General features: G+C 34.2%; 1 long non-coding RNA gene across 1 annotated transcript; it reads left to right on the top strand.

The window, feature by feature from the left end:
• Positions 1-313: 313 nt before the first annotated feature.
• LOC107798421 (uncharacterized) lies at positions 314-5,504 on the top strand. Its single transcript, XR_001650889.2, has 3 exons — positions 314-960; positions 1,059-1,116; positions 1,652-5,504. It is a non-coding gene; the product is annotated as an uncharacterized LOC107798421 (long non-coding RNA).
• Positions 5,505-10,198: the final 4,694 nt, after the last annotated feature.

The following is a 10,198-nucleotide window of genomic DNA, read 5'->3' as shown; positions in this document are numbered from 1 at the left end:
TTACGAGGTTTGTCTCAACTTCAAAAAATCAAAGTTCAGAATTATATATGATGTCTTGTTAATTCTTGATAAGGATTGGTGCACGTACGTATAAAATGTACTGCATAGGAGCAAAACTATAACACTAATAAGAAGCACATTTTAAAACCCTTGATATTGAATGAACCAACTTTTAAAATTGATAAAAATGAAGGAATACACATACACTTATTGTAAAATATTTATTTTCATCTTATAATACTAGTAATTGTTCACGTGTAAAAATATTTACTCCTCAGATATTTTTGAAAAAGTACTACTGTGTACACATTCTATTTAACAAGACAACTGTCAATGAAGTGTGAAAAAGACGGAAAATCAGACGAAGCTTTTGTATATAAGAAATGCAAAGCTACCACACCAGGAAGATATTAAGAAGAGATCTAAATTCCTTCAATTTGCTGTTTAGGAATGAAGAGTAACAAGTAATGAAAACGCCAAAGTGTTTCCTTTATCTGCATTTGCACCTGCACCTCCTACATCACTCTCCTCTCTTTAATTTCACCATTTTTTCCTTGGTTTTTTAATCAGGTAAAAATTCTTCGCGTATAATAGGTGTGAATTCAATTTTCACTATTCACTTTTCCCTTGATTTTCACTATCTACCTTCCCCTCCCAGGGAGGCGGATCCAACCTAGTAGGTATGGGTTTACCAATTCAATACCTTTTAATTTGTACATAACTTGTATATAAATATTTGATTGTGAATCCAATTACTTACTTTATTATATATTTACTTGAGATCGTTATAAAAACTCATAAACTGCAAATTCTATTCTGGATTCGCCTATGCCCTTTCCCCTTCTCTCATGTAATGGAAAAGAAAATAGGAAACCAAAAATAAAGTAAAAAGAGGCTCCATTATGATAAAGACTACATGAAAGTACAATGGATTCAAAGGAGGTGCAGGTTCAAGTGCAGGTGAATGACATTTTGGGAAAACTGAGACTATTGATGCTCTTTTATATATATAAGCCTTTTAATTAATAATAATCTTCAGAATATGGTGGGTTGTTTAGTTTCAGGCAGCAGGCAAAGATTGGACTTGAATGGTAGCTCATTGGAGATAAAGCAAAGGTAAGGAATTCCTTATTCTTGAATATAATAACCTAAGCTTATTATTTGTAAATTTCATCAAGATCTATGTAGTAATTAAGTGTAGAAACAGGTCTAGGATGTATTTTATCTGTGTGTTTTATGTTTTTTTTTTTTTTTGGAGATTCAGACTAAAAGTCATTTAGGGCTTTAGAAGACGTCTAAACCCTAAGCTCCTTTTATCCTTTATTCATAAATGCATATTTTTCACAAAAAATTGTAACATGATGAAAAGGATCTATAAATTGATCGCATCTTCAACTCTAATTCGATCTATTAGCAATATGTTGTTTGTTTCCATTTTGTTTTTAGGTATATGCCTGATATCTCCTTGTTTCTACCAAAAGAAGTAAAACAAAAACAAAATGATTTTTGCTTGCTCTAAATTCACCCACACCAACAATTTTATCTTTTTAATTGATTTACGTTTTCCGTTCTCATTCTTTATAGATTTTAAAGCTACTTCATTAGCATTACGATATTGTAAGTGATATATACAATTTTCCGCTTTAATTAGTGAAGGGGCGTATCCACCAAAGATAACAGCAGAAAAGATGGGAACACAAATGAGCAGGTAACTTATATTTTCTTTTCACCATTAATTATAAATTAAAATGAAATTCTGAGTTCGATGGAGATTTAATTTTCTTGTTCATATAATAAAATCATGGGTAAATATTTTAGTGGTAACTAACGAATGACACAGTGTAATCATTAAAGTTTAAAGATGAGACTTCACTAAGTCCGAATGGAGCCATAGTGAAGATTCATAAAGTCAATTCCAATTAGTTTGGGATTGACGAATTGTTGACAAAACTACAATAGTTACTATTAGTGAATCTTTTTTTCACACAATACAGCTGGCATTTCCTTGGCAACTCCCAGATTTTACTAATGCATGTTGTTACATACATAAGTGATTTTAGAATTTTGAATTTATGAATTCGCAGCTTATTGGGTTATGATTAAAGGTGTACAAAACGAATCGGAAAACCATACTAATCCGAAAAGTCAAATCAAACCAATTAAAAAACCCGACTAGGCTTGGTTTGATTTGGTTTGATATTGAATTAAAAAACCCGAACCAAACCGACATCGAAATATTTAATTTTTATATATACTATTAAGACTTTTTATAGAATTTTCTTTAAAAAATGTCTAGAAATATTTGCGATTCTCTTATGGGATGTAATATTTAGTTAAATGTAAAGTGCTTTCATTTTATTAACTTTAAATAATGTGTTGTATGATCACTTTCTTATCAAGTGTTAGTAAAATGCGTCAATCTCTTTGTTCTTCCATATTCATATATCAAGATCTATTAAATTTTTATATTTTGTTTTTCGAATTTTAAGTGGCATTTCGATGATTTAAATTTAAATGGAATATATCATTATATAGGTACCATATTGATTTTATTTTTAATTATTAAATCCGATTAACCTTGAAAGTGTACATCAACGAAAAATTATTGTCAGGTGACTACAAAACTAACTATCATGTGTTACTAAGAAAATTCTCCTATAAGAATATTTTAATAGATCATATGTTTGTCAATTTTTTCAATTTTTACTAAATATATATTTACTTGTAAAAAATTTAACAAAGTAAGATTGAAATAATGTTCATGTAATAAAAAACCCGAAAATCCCGATAAAACCGAACCAATCCAAACCGATATAGTTGGTTTGGTTTAATTTTGATAAAAATCCAACCAACCCGGTCCATATACACCCCTAGTTCTGATTATATCATTTACTTGTATATATTCAATGGGTTTCTAACAGGAATATAAAGTTTCAGCCAAAATTATTGGATTTTACCGAAGTTATAGCTATAACTCTAACTATAAAGGAGGGTATGTTGATGCATTTCGTATAATTTGTTCTACACCCGCTTATAATTTACTGAATTTCAGAATCTTTCATATTTTAGGATGATTTACTACAAGAATATATAAGAAATTGCTGATTTGTAACTCAACTTCCTTTTATCATAATCCGAAGGCCACCTTCCTCATGTCAATGCACTAACTTCTTGAGCATTATTATTTAACTTAGTATTATGTATGAACAACTCTCCTTGTGAAAATCTTGAAGAGTAATATCAACTACCAACTGTGTGAGCTCATAAACCTAATAATCTTACTAGATACTAAATGATAAATCATGTATTAGAGTAGACAGTGCAGCATGATTGCCTTTCTAGTTTTATACTACAGAATAATTCAAGTATCGAATATAATTTGGTACTTTATCTCATTTTAATTTGCTAGGATTTTTTCCAGTCCATATTAGTTAATACGTGTATTGACTTATACCAAAACTTAATTTGGTACAACTTTATACCTAGATCAAGGTAGAATAACAATATCATTACTAGTTATATATGGATAAAATATTTGAAATGTCCATTATTTTTCTTCTCTATCCCTTCAAACATACAAACCACAACCTGAAAAGGCAATTGTTATTGATTTATGACTTGCTATACTAATTTTTAAGACAACAATCCAAATATTTAACAAGAAACAATTTCTGCATTAATCCCTATATTATTAATACCTGCAACCAAATAACCCCTCAGTAGGGGCGAAGCCGCATTTACTTAATTATACTGTATATATAAGTAAGTAGGTTTTAGAGGTATATAACATATATTGAACATTCTTTTTCGGAGAATTTTTTACGTTTTTCAAATTTGAGCACTCTTGAAGAAATTTCTGACTTCATCATTGCCCCTCAGTGTTGTTTAACTAGCAGGATATTAGTCTAATTTCTAGGTTGTTAATCTAAGTTATCTATAATTATTTTTTAGATGGAATGATAGTAAAAATAGTGTCAGTTGTACAGAAGCTTAAACTCTCATTCTTAGTTAAGTAAGATTTTCTGTTGAGTTGTCATTCTTCAAATTAAACTACTCATTTTTGAGACCTCTTCACACACACACAAGGACTTTGATAAAAGCTGCTAAAGGCACAGTGAGACCTACCTAAACTGACAAAGCGAAGACCCCAATATAAGTTTTAGATGATCTGTAATTTCTGTGTGTGTATTTATTAATTTCGCATCTCTTGTTAACACTGACAAACAATATTACTTGGATTTGTGATGAACCTGACAATCATTATACGCTTTTCTTATTCCTTTTCTTTTATTGTGGGTATCTACATAACTGGTAAGTACTCCATTTTGATTATATATTTAGTCATCACTTATAAATAATTCTCACATTGCTTGTGAATGCCATTACTCATCGCCCATGAGTGTTTCAGATTGAAGACTCCTTTCAGTTTCTATATATAAATGCAATTATGGAACATAAAGTTATGGCTTTCTGATAGGAGTTTAACCTGTTATTTATAAACTCAACTGTGCTTTCTTTAATTCCTATGATATTGGCATGTTAATGTTACACTTCTCTATTCAATTGCTATTTGAGTCTTATTGACTTCCATTCGTCGATGAAATATCACCAAATTCAAAAAAGTATTTAACATCCATGGTTTCTTTATTCAATCTTTTGAAACCCTCCCTCCCCCCACCCCCCAACCTCCCTCTTTGTGGTGTCAGGGTTAATAATCCTCTTAAACTTTGTTCTTTTATTAGGATGAGATAACAAAATGTTCACGTAAACACATTTTTCTATAAGCATAGTTTTTCGTCCGAACGTTTGATACTTACTTTGGGGCCCGATTAATCTGAATTTGCACCAAGAAGTCCCACTTCCTATCTGCAAAATTGGTCCTATTTATTTAAGTTATTTTGGAATTTTTGGGCAAATTACACATTTAGCCGCTTAGCCAAAAATAATTACATTTGCTAGTCGCGTATACAAAAAATATTTATAGAATATTAATATTATATATTAATATACAAAAAATATATATATTGTCGGCTATTATTTTTTGGAGCAGTTATACTATGTTGTCAAGTTTAAGCGAGATCAGCAATGGAAATCCCTAGATTGGGAGAAGAAGAGGGAGAGAACAAGAGCGCACATGTAAGCTCTGTATATTGATGAGCAGAATGAAAATGTTCTGAATAAATAACAGTTGTACGATACTAACTACTTATAAGAAAATGTAATAGTGTTAACTAACTCCTAACAATATCTAACATAATTAGCCGACTTTCTAACAGCTATTTACAATTATACCCTCGACTAAGTAACACCTTCTTCTACACTCCCCCAAGCTGGTAGGTGCAAAGATGTTTAGCACTCCCAGCTTGCCGGTCAAGTATTCATGTTGTATCCTGTTTAATCCTTTTGTCAAAATGTTTGCTAACTGATCCTTTGATCCAACATGTTGTGCTTTAACTAGGTCCAATTGTATCTTCTCTCTAATAAAATGACAGTCTTTTTCAATATGTTTGGTTCTCTCGTGATATATTGGATTTGTAGCTATTTGTAAAGCTGCCTTATTATCACAAAACAGATCAACTGATAATGCAACATCTGCTTCCAATTCCTTTCAATAGAGCAGTTAACCGAACAACTTTTGAAACTGCATTTGCCATGCTTCTGTACTCTGCTTCTGCTGAACTTTTAGAAACTGTGCTTTGTTTTTTGGACTTCCATAACACTAATGAATCCCCATACTTGATTAGAAATCTTGAAACTGATCTTTTTTATTTGGACAAGAGGCCCAGTCTGTATCACAGTATACAGTGAGTTTATTGGATCCTGTACTACTGAACAAAATTCCTAAACCAGGCTCTCTTTTGATGTATCTTGCTACTCTCATGGTTGCATCCCAATGGGATTTCTTTGGTGGTTGTAAAAACCGACTCAGCGTCTGTACAACATAAGCAATATCTGGCCTTGTCAAAGTGAGATACAACAATTTTCCTATTAATCTTTGATACTGATTTATGTCTGCAAGAATAGGATCATCTTTCTTCTCTATTAGTTTATCATACTCTTGTACTATCAACTTCACATTGACTTCCAATGGTGTCCAGGATGGTTTTGCATCTCCCAGGCCTAGATCAGATATAATCTCCAGTGCATATTTTCTTTGATTCACTAGTATGCCTTTACTTGACCTGTTGAATTCCATTCCTAGGAAAAATTTCAACTCGCCCAAGTCTTTAATTTTGAAAGCTTTGTGCAATGACTCCTTTGTGTCTTATATCATCTTCAGTTTGTTCCCAGTGACTAACATGTCATCTACATAGACAAGTATCACCACTACATTGCTTATCTTTTATGATAAACAGGGAGTGATCAAGACTACCCTGATTGAAGCCTGATTGCAATAATGTCTTTGTGAGTTTCAAGTTCCATTGCCTACTGGCTTGTTTTAATACATACATGGATTTGAGAAGTGTGCATACTAGCTTGGGTTCCCCCTGACTTGAGAATCCCTGAGGTAATTCCATATACAGCTTATCATGAAAATCACCCTGAAAGAAGACATTATACACATATAACTGATGGATATGCCAAGCTTGCATAGCAGCTAAAGAAAGAACTGTTCTAACAGTGACAATTTTACCACAGGTGAAAATGTCTCATGATAATCAAGACTTTTAGTTTGACTATATCCTTTGGCCACTAATCTGGCCTTAAACCTTTCAACCTCCCCATCAACCTTCAGTTTCACCTTGTACACCCATCTGCACCCAATTGGTATTTTCCCATGTAGCAAAGGAACTAACTCCTAAGTTCTGTTGTCTTGCAGAGCTTGGATTTTAGCATTTATAGAATCAACCCATCGACTATCCTTAGAGGCTTCATGAAAAATTTAGGTTCTGATGTAGCTGAGAGAGCACTAAAATAGGCTTGGTATGGGATGGACAACTGATTATAGGACACATAATAGGACATGGAATATGGATGTTTAGTAGAAGTAGTAGTCACATTATCTGTTAACCATAAAGGCTGTTTGGTGACTTTTGAGATCTTCTAAGAGAAGTGTCCTCTTCAACTGGTAGAGATGCTAAGATTTCCTCAAAGTCATCAACAAAAGTGGAAGATAAATCATCCAGCTGGTGAGAATCAGAAGGTGGGATAACTGGTGATGACACTGAAACTGTAGGTGGAGACTCAGTTGAAATTGGTGCATCAGCTACAAATGGAGAAGGATTCTGGGAGCTAGAGCTAATTGGAGTTGTTTCTGCAAGATCAAATAAATCAGGAGATATACATGCCGGAAGAACAGTGTGATCCCTAGTCTGATTGTCCTTGAAGGGAAACAATATTTCTCTGAAGGTGACATGTCTATTAATGACAAATTGATGACAAATTGTTGCTTCTGCAAGTCAAAGAGGACATATCCTTTTGTAATATTGGAATATCCCATGAAGACATCCTTCACAACCCTGTCACCAAACTTATCACTTCTTGGCAGAACACTTGCATAACAAAGACAACCTAAGGTTCTAAAATGATGAACCATAGGCTTCTTACCATAAAACAGATCATAAGGTGATTTACCCTACAAAATAACAGAAGGTAATCTATTAATGACGTAAACAACAGCAAGAATACAGTGCCCCCAAAACTTCAAAGGAATATGGTGTTGGAATCTTATGGCTCTTGCAACTTCAAGGATGTGTCTGTGTTTTCTGTCACGACCCAATTTCTTCTATAGGCCGTGATGATGCCCAACGTTATCGCTAGGCAAGCCAACATTGAACTAACCATATGATTGTTTCTTTTAACAATTTAGAAATAGTTGATTTTTAATTATTGAATAAACAAGAAGTGAAAAATTTAATAAAATGAGAAAATAAATAATTTTAAGAGAAAATGAGATGAAGTAAATAATAAAAAATCATCAAATATTTACTTGCATAATTTCCAAGACCTGGTGTCACAAGTGTATGAGTTACTAGTAGAATATACAAAAATACTAAACTATTGTCTGAAATAAAGCAGACAGAAAGTAAATGCAAAAGAAAGACTTCGAATGCTGCAGAACGGGCTCGGAAGGCAGCTCACCACAAAGTCTCGGAGTATCAGGAGTGCGCACCGGGATGATAACCAGATGCACCTGGCTCAGATCCTGCATGGTTAGTGCAGAAGTGTAGCGTGAGTACATAAACAACATGTACCCAGTAAGTATTTAGTCTAACCTCGAAAAAGTAGTGACGAGGGGTCGACTTCGCCACTCACTATGTGATAACAATAAAATAACGAAATTCTAAATAAGTATGGGCTATGAAATGGTAATGAAACCTCAATAAAAAGCAGTAAATAAATAATTCTTTCACTAATAGTAAATTCCAAGTAAATTTCCATCATTTAATGATTTTAACCTCTCAAGCCAATAAAAGGATATCAAGTATAATTAGGCTCCAAGTATTAATACGCACGATTTATGCCGAGGCTATACGACCCGATTCAAAATACATATATATATTGCACTGCCGAGGATCGAACGGCACGAACCATAGATACATCTATTCTACTGTCGAGGCATTCGGCCCGCTCCACAAGAAGAGAAGATACTTTATAAGCATTTGGCTTAAGTGTTATTTCAATATTAATATACAATGTAGTAAAAATTTCTTTTAACAGTCAAGTAATCCACTCAAAATTTAAGCAAGTGAAATTCAGTCTTTTACATTTCCTTTAACAAGTTCTAGTAATGATCTAAGCACTTTAAATTCACAAGTAGGTTACAAACATTACAAGTAATTCATGATTTGGGTCCTAGACTACCCGAACATAAGTATAAATAGTAGTTGCGTACAGACTCTTGTCACCACGTGCGTACGTAGCCCCCAAAATTAGAAGCAAATATTAATTTAAATCACCTATGGGATAAACTTCCTCTTACAAGGTTAGGCAAGAGGTACCTTGTCTCAAGTTCACTTCCGATCCCCAAATATGCTTTAAATCCTCAATTCGATGCCAAACGACTCGAAACTAGTCAAATATTATATAATATAATCAATACATGTTCAAAAGTTCCTATTCTAACTATTAGAGTAGTTACCCAACCCTAATTGAAGGATTCATAAAATTCACCCCCGGTCCCTCAGGCCCGAATTCCAAAAAATTTTGAAGAAAACTGTTACTCATAACCTCACGAACCCAAATATATAATTTTCACTCAATTCCATAATCATTTTCGTGGTAAAATCCCTTTTTTTTTTATCAAAACCTAGGTTTTTCATCTAAACCCTTAATTTTCACTAATTTACATATTAAAATCAACCCATAAACTATGTATTTAACTTACTTTAGATAGAAATTAGTTACCTCAAATAGCTGGTGAAAACCCCTCTCTAGCCAGCTCCAAAATCGCCCCAAGAAGTGCAACAAATGAAACCAAAATGCTTAAGTCCCGACTTAAATGAAGGTTCCGCCTTCAGCGATTTTCGCACTTGCGGTGCCTCTGCCGCACTTGCGGTTCCGCTTCTGCGGACAAAACCACGTAGGTGCGGACCAAGCCCAGGTCGACCTCTCTCGCTTTTGCAACCAACGGCTTGCATCTGCGAGCCTGCTTCTGCGGCGAGCTCGTCGCACTTACGACCCACATCCGCTTTTGCGATAGCCCTCTTCGGTACTTACCCCGCTTCTGCGGTCACTGGGCAACCTACACTGGGTTGCTTCTATGGTCCTAGGCTCGCTTCTGCGAGCTCGCACCTGCGGCTGGTCATGTGTAGGTGCGATTGCACCAGAAACTGGAAGCTTCAGCCATTGCTCCTAAGTCCAAACTTAGTCCGTGCCTAGTCTGATTAACACCCGGGGCCCTGCCCAAACATACCAACAAGTTTGAAATCATAAAACGAACTTGCTCAAACCCTCGGAATGCGTAAAACAATACCAAAACTAAGAATCACACCCCAAACCAATTCGAATCAACTTATGAACTCCAGGTTCTTCCAACTTACTCCGAACGCGCCGAAACGTACTTAGACTACTCGGAATGATACCAAATTTTGCGTGCAAGTCTTAAATCATCATATGGAACTATTCCTAGTCTCGGAATCCGAACTGGACCTCGATAACACCAAATCCTACCTTAAAACCTTCAATGTGTTAACTATCAATATTAAGTGCCGAAATGCTTCCGCGTCATACAAAACTTGATCCAAACATACGCCCA

The sequence above is a fragment of the Nicotiana tabacum genome, chromosome 18 (genome assembly GCF_000715075.1).
Source record: "Nicotiana tabacum cultivar K326 chromosome 18, ASM71507v2, whole genome shotgun sequence".
NCBI classification, from domain to species: Eukaryota; Viridiplantae; Streptophyta; class Magnoliopsida; order Solanales; family Solanaceae; genus Nicotiana; species Nicotiana tabacum.
The sequence above is the reverse complement of the archived record's forward strand: the minus strand, read 5'-3'. Positions and strand labels throughout refer to the sequence as shown.